This window comes from Anomaloglossus baeobatrachus, chromosome 11, assembly GCF_048569485.1.
Source record: "Anomaloglossus baeobatrachus isolate aAnoBae1 chromosome 11, aAnoBae1.hap1, whole genome shotgun sequence".
NCBI classification, from domain to species: domain Eukaryota; kingdom Metazoa; phylum Chordata; class Amphibia; order Anura; family Aromobatidae; genus Anomaloglossus; species Anomaloglossus baeobatrachus.
The window spans coordinates 123,196,752-123,211,575 of NC_134363.1; the positions used below are offsets into that span (position 1 = coordinate 123,196,752).

The window sequence follows — 14,824 nt, forward strand, 5'->3', positions numbered from 1 at the left end:
GCACTCCCCATCGTGCTACATTCCCCATGCTGCGCATTCCCCATCGTGCTACATCCCCCATGCTGCGCACTCCCCATCGTGCTACATCCCCCATGCTGCGCACTCCCCATCGTGCTACATCCCCCATGCTGCGCACTCCCCATCGTGCTACATCCCCCATGCTGCGCACTCCCCATCGTGCTACATCCCCCATGCTGCGCACTCCCCATCGTGCTACATCCCCCATGCTGCGCACTCCCCATCGTGCTACATCCCCCATGCTGTGCACTCCCCATCGTGCTACATCCCCCATGCTGCGCACCCCCCATTGTGCTCCATCCCCCATTCTGCGCACCCCCCATCGTGCTACATCCCCCATGCTGCACACTCCCCATCGTGCTACATCCCCCATGCTGCGCACCCCCCATCGTGCTACATCCCCCATCGTGCTACATCCCCCATCGTGCTACATCCCCCATGCTGCGCACTCCCCATCGTGCTACATCCCCCATGCTGCGCACCCGCCATCGTGCTCCATCCGCCATGCTGTGCACTCCCCATCGTGCTACATCCCCCATGCTGCGCACTCCCCATCGTGCTACATCCCCCATGCTGCGCACTCCCCATCGTGCTACATCCCCCATGCTGCGCACCCCCCATCGTGCTGCATCCCCCATCGTGCTACATCCCCCATCGTGCTACATCCCCCATGCTGCGCACTCCCCATCGTGCTCCATCCGCCATGCTGCGCACTCCCCATCGTGCTACATCCCCCATGCTGCGCACTCCCCATCGTGCTACATCCCCCATGCTGCGCACCTCCCCATCGTGCTACATCCCCCATGCTGCGCACTCCCCATCGTGCTACATTCCCCATGCTGCGCACTCCCCATCGTGCTACATCCCCCATGCTGCGCACTCCCCATCGTGCTATATTCCCCATGCTGCGCACTCCCCATCGTGCTACAACCCCCATGCTGCGCACTCCCCATCGTGCTGCATCCCCCATGCTGCGCACTCCCCATCGTGCTACATCCCCCATGCTGCGCACTCCCCATCGTGCTACATCCCCCATGCTGCGCACTCCCCATCGTGCTACATCCCCCATGCTGCGCACTCCCCATCGTGCTAGATCACCCATGCTGCGCACTCCCCATCGTGCTACATCCCCCATGCTGCGCACTCCCCATCGTGCTACATCCCCCATGCTGCGCACTCCCCATCGTGCTACATCCCCCATGCTGCGCACCCCCCATCGTGCTCCATCCCCCATGTTGCGCACCCCCCATCGTGCTACATCCCCCATGCTGCGCACTCCCCATCGTGCTACATCCCCCATGCTGCGCACTCCCCATCGTGCTACATCCCCCATGCTGCGCACTCCCCATCGTGCTACATCCCCCATGCTGCGCACCCCCCATCGTGATACATCCCCCATGCTATAATAGTTCTCCTATTATACTCAGAGAGGAGTATAATAGGAGGACTGTAATAGGAGGAGTAGTCCTGGGGGGAGAGGAGTATAATGCCGGCTCCCTGCACATGTGTACCTGGAGCCGGTGTACACTGGTAACTATGATACACATCGGGTAACTAAGGGACCTTAGTTACCCGATGTGTATAATGGTTACCAGCGTTCACGGGCTCCGTCAAGATCCCAGCATCGCAAGGTTATGTCTGGCGCTGCTGGGATCGTGACGGAGCCGGTGTACACTGGTAACTATGATACACATCGGGTAACCAAGGGACCTTAGTTACCCGATGTGTATAATGGTTACCAGCGTTCACAGGCTTCGTCAAGATCCCAGCATCGCAAGGTTATGGCTGGCGCTGCTGGGATCATGACGGAGCCGGTGTACACTGGTAACTATGATACACATCGGGTAACCAAGGGACCTTAGTTACCCGATGTGTATAATGGTTACCAGCGTTCACGGGCTCCGTCAAGATCCCAGCATCGCAAGGTTATGTCTGGCGCTGCTGGGATCGTGACAGAGCCGGTGTGGAAGCAAGCGATATCCCAGGATGTTGTGAGTGTGTGGATGTGATGTGTGAGGTGTGTGTGAGAGTGAGTGTGATCTGATGTGTGTGTGTGTACTCACCTGGGAGTCGGAGCTCCGTGTCAGTTGGGCCAGAGCGAGCGTGCATTGCGTGAGAGGGGCGGGGCCTGCAGAGAGCCGGGGCGAGAGGCCAATCCATGTGGGGGGGCGGGGCCATGGCGAGCCCAGCGGCCAATCAGCTTTGTGTCACCGTAAGGACACAATTTTGGAGCATGACAGACAGACAGACAGAATAAGGCAATTATATATATAGACTAGCTGTACTACCCGGCTTTGCCTGGGTTAATAACTGCAGTTAACAATATAGAATGTATTAACAAAAATGTATTCTGCACACAAAAAACACAAAACAAATAGATATAAATGTAATTATTAAGAGGCAAAAACTAAGCTAATAGAAGCATTTCACAACATATATTTCAACACCACAGATATGCCACACAGATTTAACTAAATTGGCCAAGTAATGTGCTCCGTCTGTCTCTTTCCAGGCCTGTCTCTTTCCAGGCCTGTCTCTTTCCAGGCCTGTCTCTTTCCAGGCCTGTCTCTTTCCAGGCCTGTCTCTTTCCCCGCCTGTCTCTTTCCCCGCCTGTCTCTATCTCTCTTTTTTTTTCCCCATCTGTCTCTTTCTAAGTCTGTCTCTTTCCCAGGTCTGTCTCTTTCCCGTCTGTCTCTTTCCCTGTCTGCCTGTCTCTGTATGTCTCTTTCCATTTTTCTGTCTCTTTCCCCATCTGTCTCTTTCCCTGTCTGCCTGTCCCTGTCTGTCTCTTTCCCCATCTGTCTCTTTCCCTGTCTGCCTGTCTCTTTCCCCATCTGTCTCTATCAAGGTCTGTGTCTTTCCCCATCTATCTTTGTCTGTCTCTGTGGCTGTCTCCTCCCTCCCTGCCTGCCTGTCTCTGTCCCTGTCTGCATGTCTGTCTGTCTCTTTCCCCATCTGTCTTTCCCCCATCTGTCTTTCCCCGTCTGTCTCTTTTCAGGTCTGTCACTCTGTCTGTCACTCTGTCTGTCACTCTGTCTGTCACTCTGTCCGTCTCCCCACCGACATCTTATTACCTCACACATAAGCTTCTTATACTATGAATGTCTTTTGTTCCTATAGCAACCAATCACAGCTCCTACTAATAACCTGTAGTTCCATGCTCCATTTACTTTAATGGAGGCATGTTTTTTGGAGAGTAACTGTAAAGCGCAGGGTTAAATTTTCCTGTCAAAACATAGTCTACGACGTTCCCTGGGTCACATGAGGTGTCTGTGCAAAATTTTGTGATTGGAAATGCGACGGTGCGGATACACTTTTCGTTTCACTTTTTCCCCAATATGTAGATAGGGGCAAAGTTGATTGGTAAATTGGAATGTGCAGGGTTAAAATTTTGCCTCACAACATAGCCTATGATGCTCTTGGGGTCCAGACGTGTGAGTGTGCAAACTTTTGTGACTGTAGCTGCGACGGTGCAGATGCCAATCCCGGACAGACATACATACATACACACACACGCACGCACGCACGCACGCACGCACGCACGCGCGCGCGCCACATTCAGCTTTATATATTAGATAGTCATTACACACAGAGTGATCTATTTCTATATATTATTTTGAGTCATTACAGAGAGATCAATTTCAGGTGTTTATTTCTGTTAATGTTTATGATTATGGCTTACAGCCAATGAAAACTCAAAATTCATTATTTCAGAAAATTAGAATATTATGTAATACCAACTAAAAAAATTATTTTAAACTCAGAAATATTGGCGCCTACTGAAAAGTCTGTACAGTAAATGCCTCAATACTTGGTCGGGGCTCCTTTTGCATGAATTACTGCATCACTGCAGCGTGGCATGGAGGTGATGAGCCTGTGGCACTGCTGAGGTGTTATGGGAGCCCAGGTTGCTTTGATAGCAGCCTTCAGCTTGTCTGCATTGTTGGGTCTGGTGTTTCTCGTGTTCCTCTTGACATTATCCTATAGATTCTCTATGGGGTTTGTCAGGTCAGTTTGCTGGCCAATCAAGCACAGTGATACTGTGGTTATTAAATCAGGTATTGGTACTTTTGGCAGTGTGGACAGGTGCCAAGTTCTGCTGGAAAATTAAATTTACATCTCCAAAAAGCTTGTCGGCAGAGGGAAGCATGAAATGCTCTAAAATTTCCTGGTAGACGGCTGCGCTGACTTTGGTCTTGATAAAACACAGTGGAGCTACACCAGCAGATGACATGGCTCCCCAAACCATCACTGATTGTGGAAACTTCACACTAGACCTCAAGCAGCTTGGATTGTGGCCTCTCCACTCTTCCTCCAGACTCTGGGACCTTAATTTCCAAATTAAATGCAAAATTTACTTCTGAAAACAACACCTTGGACCACTGAGCAACAGTCCAGTTCTTTTCTCCTTGGCCCAGGTTAGACACATCTGGCGTTGTCTATTGGTCATGAGTGGCTTGACACAAGGAATGCGGCACTTGTAGCCCATGTCCTGGATACGTCTGTGTGTGGTGGCTCTTGAAGCACTGACTCCAGCAGCGTCCATTCCTTGTGAATCTCCCCCAAATTTTTGAATGTCCTTTTCTTAACAATCCTATCAAGGCTGAGGTTATCCCGGTTGCTTGTGCACCTTGTGTTACCACACTTTTTCCTTTCACTCAACTTTCCATTAATATGCTTGGATACAGCACTCTGAACAGCCAGCTTCTTTAGCAATGACCTTTGTAGCTTACCCTCCTTGTGGAGTGTGTCAATGACGCATTCTGGACATCTGTCAAGTCAGCAGTCTCCCCATGATTGTGTAGCCTACTGAACTATTTTAAATACTTAGGAAGCCTTTCCAGATATGTTGTGGGAATTATTCTAATTTTCTGAGATAATGACTTGTGGGTTTTCATTGGCTGTAAGCCATAATCATCAACATTAACTGAAATAAACACATGAAATAGATCACTCTGTGTGTAATGACTCCATATAATATATGCATTTTCCTTTTTGCATTTTGATTATATTCTTTATTATTGAGGTGCACCTGTGTATAATATATTATTTTTTGTGACTATCTGAAATTTGCTGTGAAGAAAATTTATCATTTTCAAACTTGAAATGCTTATGTTCTTAAACCTTATAGTTATATCACCCAAAATAGTTAATAAATAACATTTCCCATGTGTCTACTTTACAGTATGTCAGCATTATGTTTTCAAACTTCCTTTTATTTCATTACGATGTTATAAAAGTTAAAATTTAGCAGGAATTTTTCAAGAAAATTTACACAACCTATCTTTAAGAAAAATGTACAAAAAATGTTCGTTTCCTCAAGACAAAAAAGTGTCCGGTTTTCAAGTTTCCAACTTTTTCTGTAGATACTTAGAATTGGTTAGGCCTTTTATGATTTAATGTATATAATTAATCTATGTGCTGAGGACATTGAAAATGAGTTTTCATGTTATTTTAAGACTGCTGGACCATCCTGCTTACGTTTTTTGTTTTTTTTTTTGTTTTTTTTTTTACCTTAAATCCATCCCTTGTGGACCAGTCATTAGAACAATCAGAGATGTGAGTTTCTAGTATGTAAATGAGAATCACTGGCTAAATTAATAAAGTTTTCTTTGTGTTAGTACAGACATGACACTTAATATAACGACCAAAAAGCAATTGTGGAAAAAAAGATAAAAAAAAAGCTGTAAATAGGAGAACACTCTCCACCCCAGATGGGACTTGAACCCACAATCCCTGGCTTAGGAGGCCAGTGCCTTATCCATTAGGCCACTAGGGCTTCATGCTTTTCCAGAGCACGTCAGTGCGACTTTGACTCGATTTTTGACCGTTCGGCCATCCTGACTTCTGTTTATTCTACAGGATTAACTCTTTCTAAACCAGTTGGCAGAAAGATTATCATTACTTGTGATAAAATTAAATATATCTTGATTTATTTTAATATTGATTTATAACCCCTTAGTGAATGAGACAATTTTAAATTGTACTGTTGACTGGTCTGCAAGAAGCCAATCAGGGATAGTTATATTATGTAAATGACAATCTTTGCAAAATTTTTCAAGAAAATATCTCTAACAATATAAACATTACACTTTAGATAATGGAGACCATAAAGTAATATAGGAAGAAAAGATAAAAAAACGCAATAAAAAGGAGAAACAATCATCACCCCAGATGGGACTGAACCCACAATCCCTGGTGCAGGTGGTGAATGCTTTGTCCGGGCTCTAGAGCTTGGTGTTTGATCACATCAGCTTGACTTCGTCACAATTTTAAAAACAATCTGAATCAATTAAATGATAAGTGATATCCATGGTGGCTGGGGCTTTTAAGAAAACATGATTGAATGTTTCTTTGTCCCCAACAACAGTATTACAGTCAGTAATTGAAAGCTTGGTCAAGCCCCCCGGTCGCCCGATAGTCTCGGGAGTGGGCTCCTTAACAGAGCCCCTCTCGAGATATCTGGACTGGCTTTTACATCCATTATTGACTCATATTTCTTCGTTTGTGCAAGACACAGGAGATTTAATTAAAATGTAGATAGCTTTCAATGGCAGTCGAATTTCAAATGGGCTTCGCTAGATATAGAAAGTCTGTACACTAGGATTCCACAGCAACTAGGGGTGGAAATAATAACGGAGATGTTGGAGAAATTAGGTTTTGATGGGATTAATTTTGTCCAGCAGGCCTCGACTTTCATATTAACCCATAATGCGTTTAGGTTTGGTAACACCTGGTATAAACAACGGAGTGGAGTGGCCATGGGCACTCCGGTGGCATGCACCCTGGCGAACCTTTACCTGGCATGGGTAGAAAACAAATTAATTTATAGCATTCATAATCCGTTCATCAAACATATTAAATTGTACCTCCGCTATGTGGACGATGTCCTGTTGATATGGGACGGGTCCGAGAAAGAATTTGAGGATTTTGTAGAATATTTGAATACAGGTAATCGATTTAATATGTTTTTTACATCGGAATTTAATGCAATTGCAATGGAATTCTTAGATGTTAAATTTTCTATAAAAAATAACACAATCATGCGAGAACTAGACAGAAAGCCGACAGCAGTTAATATGGTACTCCACTTTAACAGCACACATCCCCCTCACGTGAAAAATTCTGTTCCATATAGCCAATTTTTACGGTTATATAAAACTACCAATGATCCGGAAAAATTGCAGGGGTTAATTTTAGATCAAAAATCCCGCTTTAAACAAAGAGGTTACCCTTGCGACATCATCGAACGGGCAAATGAAAAAGCCTTGGAGAATTTCTCCAAAGGGAGAGGTTATAAGAATAAACATCATAAAAAGGGAGAAATGAGTAGATTTGTGTTCTGCTTTAAATTTGGGCCGATGGATGATGTCATTCGGGCTACCATAAATAAAAATTGTCACCTGATAGGAAGAGATGATGACCTAAAAAACCTAGCTGAACAAAAGCCAATAATAGCATTCAAAAGAAGTAGAAATTTGAGCGACATTTTAGTGCGAAAAAGATATGCACCACCGATTAATTGGCTACAAAAAGCTCCCCCTAAAGGGAATTATAAGTGTGGCAGCTGCTCTTTTTGTAGATACCACCGCCTAGGCAATAATCTAAAAATAGGCGAAAATAGACATGTTATTAAACATGTGATCACTTGTAAAAACAGATGGTGGTGTATGCGCTGTTTTGTCCCTGCGATAGGTACTATATAGGAAAAACTATTCGCCAATTGTTCATTAGATTTAGGGAACACCGTAATTCGGTTGATACAGGGTTAGGAGCTACCAAAATGATAACACATATGAGAGAGGCGCACAATGGTGATAAAAATGCATTAGAATTCGCAGGTTTGGAAGTAGTAGAGCCCACAGCAGAGGGGGGTGACCTCCATAAAATGTTGCTTCAGAAAGAAGCGCAATATATAATAAAATATAAAGCTTTGGGCCCCCTAGGGCTAAATGATAAGAATAATCTTACTGTGTTCTTATAATAAGTTATCCATCTAATCAGTCTTTGATACAGTCTGTATATTGCTTTATGTGATGTTCATGTTTGTGTATGCAGACACAAAGGAGGCAACATCCTGATGAAGAGACTGCCACCAATGGGCCCGACCAATAGTGCTCAGGGTGTCCTCCCGACTGGCGTGGTCAGTCGCTTCCAAAAAATGCACCCACTGAAGGACCTAGAGTCTTTCGGACTCCGCGACGAAGGACTTCCCAGGAGGAACCTGTGCCAGGGGAGACGTAGTCAACGGAACAACTTAACAACTTCATCAGGACTGGCGCCGTACTGAGTTGTCTCATCTTCTGGATCCAGGGGCATAAAAGACTCTAGGGCCAAAGATCGTGAAATGACGGTAGGCTGCGTTGTCTCTTCTTCTCATTCTTGCGGCATGAAAGGCTCCGGTGCCAGAGACTGTGGAACGACGCTGGACCACGTCGTCTCTTCTTCTCGTTCTTGTGGCATGAAAAACTCCGGTGACAGAGACAGAGGAACGAGCTGCAGACAGCTGTCGTGGCACAACGGACCCCAACGAGTGATCGTGCCAGAGCGCCAAGTGATGACAGGATCATGGAGTCGTAACCAGGGCAGACCCAGCAAGAGCGCATGGGCCATTCTTGGGATTACATATAGAGCAATCGTCTTGGTATGCTGAGCGGAGTCTCACGGGTTCGATTATAAACAAGACAGGTTCATGTAAAAGTCTTCCGTCCATGGAGGCAAACCTGAGGGGTTTAGCAAGCGGGATGACGAGTATGCAATATCGGTCCACAGTAGCCTGTTGGATGAAATTGCCCGCTGCCCCCGAATCAATGTAAGCTTCTGCCGTGAACCGGGTCTTCTCGGTTGTCACCTGGACAGTCTGTAACTGGAACTGAGAGGGTTCCGGTACCCAGGGTGGCGGTTACTACCAACTCTTGCACTTGGGGTCTTCCTGGTCTCTCAGGGCAAGAGCGGAGCAGGTGTGTGCCATCTCAGCAGTAGAAACACAGGTCTTTAGCAAGCCGCTCTGCTCGGCGTTGCTCGGATTGTCTCAGTCGGTCTACTTGCATGGGTTCGGAAGTAAAATCGTGGGATGGCGGTGGTGGGGAAACGGTCAACTTCTGCGGAATGGAGGTATGACGGATTGGTCGCCTCTCCCGAGATACTTCCATGGATCGTTCCTGAAAACGTAGATCAATCCGGGTAGCTAGAGAGATCGGAGCATCCAAGGTACGAGGAACGTCGCGACCGGCTAGTTCATCCTTGATGCAGCCAGAGAGGCCCTCCCAAAAGGCCGCCGTCAATGCCTCATTCCATCCTAGTTCAGAAGCAAGCGTGCGGAACTGAACGGCGTACTGGCCCACCGTTAGGGATCCATGGCGAAGCCAGAGTAATGAAGAGGTAACCGCGGTGGTACGTCCCAGTTCATCAAAGGTTCTACAAAAGGCCAGAAGAAATTCCGAGATTTCGGTAGTCACTGGGTCCTCATTCTCCCACAAAGGATTTATCCAGGCCAATGCTTCACCTTCCAGGTGGGACATCACAAAAGCCATCTTTGCTCGGTCAGAGGCAAAGAGGTGTGGAAGCAATTCAAAATGCCAGGAGCATTGATTCAGGAAACCTCTACAGGTCTTGGGGTCCCCAGCATATCGAGGCGGAGCAGCTAGGCGAAGTTTCGACACCGAGGAGGAAACGGATGCGGATGCAGTCGCTGTTTGCGTTGAAGAGGACGCAGCTGCGGTCTGTAACGTATATAAACGGCTGTCCACAGACGTCAGGAAATTCAGCATGCGGGTGAGGGTCTCGCGCTGTTGCACCAGTTCCTGGCGCAGTTCAGCCAGTTCAGTCGTTTGTGCTCCGGCGGAATCCATGGCCTGATCAATCTGTTATGTCCTGGTGGTGGATCCTCTGGGCCTTGCACCGGACTCCCCCAGTGAGGCAACCCGGAGCTAACCCCTGTACAGGGACTGTCCTGATCCCCCCCACCAGAGGACCTAGATGCATGGTAGCCAGAGCACTAGCGGTACTGGGTCAGCGTCCTTCACGGGACTGGTAGCAAGATGTCTCTAGAGTCACAGAGTTCCTGGAGGCAATGCAGATGACAGAGACCAGGTTCAGGTACCGGGTAGAAACATCAGGCGGGATCTGGATCCTGCTGGACGTGAGGGCAGTGGTCACCAGGTGAAGTCGGGGATCGGAGACAGGTTCAGGCTGAAGGCAGATGATGGGATTCACAGCTGACAGTCACCGGAGGACTTCCTGGGCAATCCGCAGTCAGGACCAGGTTAAGGTAGCAGGGCTGGCTCCGTGGAAGACACAGGGTTAGAGAGAGGTAATGCACTAGGAGACCTAAACACCTAGCTTACAGAAACACGTTATACAGGCACCGCCCACATGGAAAGGGGACTCTTATATACTCTGCACCTGTCTCAGCCATATCCTGTTTCAGGAGTGCTGGGCCTTTAAGACAAGGTGAGTGGGCGCGGCCCCACCCTATACACGTGCATGTGCCTAAGAATCAGAGTCAGACTCAAGAGACCAGGAACAGGACGCAGGAGAGCACGAGCGGGAGCGGCAGCCGTGACCGGTGGGCACGTGGACCGGATCAGTGGGTAAGGAGTGATGCCGTGACGGTCAGACTGGATCAGTGGGTAAGGAGCGGTGCCGTGATGGTGTGACCGGATCAGTGGGTAAGGGGCGGTGCCGGGACACCGGGAGCATGACACGTATCTATATTCCAGTACATTATCTACAGGTGTTAGTGCATACATAACTGTGCTCTCAAATATGGAATGTGATAAGGCAGGTTGTGACTGATTGTCTACACAAGGTATTGGGCACAGTTGCAGTATAGAAAGGGCTAAGAGACGCTTTTTGATATTTTGATTACACTATACCATATCATTGCCGTTAAAGATATAATGCTGTTACACAAATAAACACTGATTTCATTCTTGATAACTAAGCTGAAGACTACAGTTGAGCGCGGTTCGCGGTTCGTAGTTCTCCAGTTCACGGCTCGAGTGATTTTGGGGGCTGTTCTAGATCGAACTAGAACTCGAGCTTTTTGCTAAAGCTCGATAGTTCTAGATACATTCGAGAACGGTTCTAGCAGCAAAAAGACAAGCTAATTACTAGCTGGCTTTCCGCTGTAATAGTGTAAGTCACTCTGTGACTCACACTATTATGAAATTTCAGCGTATAGTGTGCGGGAACAGCGCATTCAGATCACTGCTGTTTGGATAATGGCGATCACCATTTTTTTTTTTTCTCCTTGTCTTCCTTCCCTAAGCGCGCGCGTGTAGTGGGGCGGGCCAGCATGTCAGCCAATCCCAGACACACACACAGCTAAGTGGACTTTTAGCCAGAGAAGCAACGGCATGTGTGATAGGATGTCCATGTCACATGTCCCTGCATTATAAAAACGGACATTTTCCTCCAGCACGCCATTATCTGCCTTCTGCGTCTGGGTGTCAGTCACCGCTGGCGTAGCTCCTGTCTCCGATACTGCTAAGTATGCTCTATACACAGCGCTATACAGAATAGGGATAGAAGTTTCTATTAGTCCTTGTAAGGGCTAATATCGGCAGGGTCAGAGCCATAGGTGACAGTCAGGTCAGTGAAAACAGATTTTAACAGCTACACAAGATGACAGCGTCTGTGTAGCTAAGGTCAGGGATTTCCTCGATGCATTTGCCCATTAGGAGGGATAGAAAGGGAGGCCTCCTTTCCTATACCCAGACCCACAACCCTGCCACTGTACCCTCCTGCCCTTTGCACACTCAAACTCATTGTTACTAAGCAATTATACTAGCAAACACTGAGGAAACTTAGTGGCATCCTAAAAGTGGCTGTTGGACTTGCATTAGTGTCCCACTGGTGCAAATCTATGTGCAGCACCTCTGCATTGCACACTCAAACTCATTGTTACTAAGCTATTATACTAGCAAACACTGAGGAAACTTAGTGGCATCCTAAAAGTGGCTGTTGGACTTCCATTAGTGTCCCACTGGTGCAAAGCTATTTGCAGCACCACTGCATTGCACACTCAAGCTCATTGTTACAAAGCCATTATAATACCAAACACTGAGTAAACTTAGTGGCATCCCAAAAGTGGCTGTTGGACTTCCATTAGTGTCCCACTGGTGCAAAGCTATTTGCAGCACCACTGCATTTGACACTCAAACTCATTGTTACTAAGCCATTATACTAGCAAACACTGAGTAAACTTAGTGGCATCCTAAAAGTGGCTGTTGGACTTCCATTAGTGTCCCACTGGTGCAAATCTATGTGCAGCACCTCTGCATTGCACACTCAAACGCATTGTTACTAAGCCATTATACTAGCAAACACTGAGGAAACTTAGTGGCATCCTAAAAGTGGCTGTTGGACTTCCATTAGTGTGCCACTAGTGCAAAGATATTTGCAGTACCTCTGCATTGCACACTCAAGCTCATTGTTACTAAGCCATTATACTAGCAAACACTAAGGAAACTTAGTGGCATCCTAAAAGTGGCTGTTGGACTTCCATTAGTGTCCCACTAGTGCAAAGCTATTTGCAGCACCACTGCATTGCACACTCAAACTCATTGTTACTAGTGATGAGCGAGTATGCTTGTTACTACTCGGTACTCGCACGAGTATCACTGTACTCGGGCTACTCGGCGGGGACCGAGTAATCTCGCGATACTCGTGCTGTACTCGTGGTCTTCATTTCTGCATGTTGGCGCTCTTTTGAGAGCCAGCCCTGATGCAGGGATTGGCTGGCAGACCACTGCAATGCCACAGCCCTGTTGGTTGTGGAATTGCAGTGATTGGCCGGCCCGCACAGCGTGACCGAGCCTTTATACCGGCCGGCGCGCTGTGCTCTGCTCACAGCCATCCAGACAGTCAGTGCAGGGAGAGTGTCGCTGCTTCAGGGAAAGGTTTGCGGCCCTTTATAGCTATTTCCGTAGCAGGGCTGCAAACAGTGTGACCAAAAGTCCTTCTCAGGACTATTGTAGTTGTATACAGGCAGGCAGGGTATAGCCAGGTCGGAGTACAGTAGCAGAGTCCTTCTCAGGACTATTGTTGCTGTATACAGGCAGGGTATAGCCAGGTCGGAATACAGGCTAGTGACCAGAAGAGTCCTTGTCAGGACTATTGTAGCAGTATGCAGGCAGGCAGGCAGGCAGCCAGGGTATATAGCCATTCCTAGTGGTGACCGTATACCAGCCTTCATCATATCTGGGGCTGGTGTACACAGTCTAAAACAGTCCAGATAGTGTCAGACTTCTCATTAATTGTCGCTCCTAAAAACCTGTTAGGTTCTTAGTGCGTCCGTGCTTGCATTTAAAAACCGCACGTGTGTGCCTGTCGGTGGCAGCGTACAGGTGCACTTGTGTGCGTTTTTACCAAACTATTATATAACGCACAAGTGTAGTGTATAATACACGTCAGTCAGCAGTGGCTGATAGTGTCAGAGTTCTCATTAATTTTTGCTCCTAAAACCTGTTAGGTTCTTAGTGCGTCCGTGCTTGCATTTAAAAACCGCACGTGTGTGCCTGTCGGTGGCAGCGTACAGGTGCACGATTTGCACAAACTTGGATATAACGCCCAAGTCTAGTGAATACACGTCAGCACAGCATTGCAAAATGCGCAAGGGAGTTGGCAAGGAACAAGGAAGTGGACGTGATGGTGGTGCAGGCAGAGGCCGAGGTCGTGGGCAAGCTCTAATTTCGCCACAACAAAGGGCCACATCTAGTCGCTCGCACGTCCTGTCCCAAATTCTTGGGGACCGCAGCAGTACACCGCTCTTGAACCAAGACCAGTGTCAACAGGTTGTTAGTTGGATAGCGGATAATGCTTCCAGTCAGATTGGCACCACCACAAACACTCTGTCTTCCACACGGTCAAGTGTCAGTAGCCGTGATACTGCACCGCACATTTCAGAACCTGATCCTCCTTCCTACCACAAGGCTGAGTACACGTCCTCGGACATTAATGATCCCACACTTGGACACTCGGAAGAGCTGTTCACGTTTCCATTTGCTCATTCTGGCCTCTCGCCAGCTAATGTTGAAGTGGGTCATGAGGAGATCGTATGTACAGATGGCCAAATATTTGAGCAGCCACGTTCTCACGAAGTTGGCAACGTGTCTCAACAAGGGGTGGACGATGATGAGACACAATTGTCAGGAAGTCAGGAGGAGGAGCAGGGTGCGGAAGAGGAAGACGACGTGGTGGATGATCCAGTAACTGACCCAACCTGGCAGGAGGATATGCAGAGCGAGGACAGCAGTGCACAGGGGGAGGGAGGCGTAGCATCCCAACAGGCAGTAAGAAGCAGGGTGGTGGCTCCAGGCAGAAGTCAGGCAACCATTCCCCGGAACAACAACACGACATAAGGTGCCTGTACAAATGTTAGGTCTTCCCGAGTCTGGCAGTTTTTTAAGTTGGCTCCAGATGATTCTAAAAAGGCCATTTGCAACACCTGCCGTGCCAGCATCAGCAGGGGTACCAAAACTAGCAGCCTGACCACCACCAGCATGATCAGGCACATGTCAGCCAAGCACCCGACTTTGTGAGAAGTACAACAGAGTCGAGGAGCAGTGCTTGCTGATGTCACTGCTACGTCTTCGCTGGTTGTGCATGCGAGCCAATCCCCTGTCCATGCTGCCTGCGAACAAGCCTCCTCCGGTCCTGCACCTGCAGTTGCCTACGCAGAAATAACACCATCATCAAGCACGTCCTTGTCCCAGCGCAGCGTTCAGTTATCCATTCAGCAAACCTTTGAACGCAGGCGCAAATATACTGCCAACACCCCACATGCCACAGTTCTAAATGC

At 47.8% G+C, this 14,824-nt stretch overlaps 1 non-coding gene across 1 annotated transcript; it reads right to left on the reverse strand.

The window, feature by feature from the left end:
* Positions 1 to 5,724: 5,724 nt before the first annotated feature.
* Positions 5,725 to 5,797, reverse strand: TRNAR-CCU (transfer RNA arginine (anticodon CCU)). Its single transcript has one exon. It is a non-coding gene; the product is annotated as a tRNA-Arg (tRNA).
* Positions 5,798 to 14,824: the final 9,027 nt, after the last annotated feature.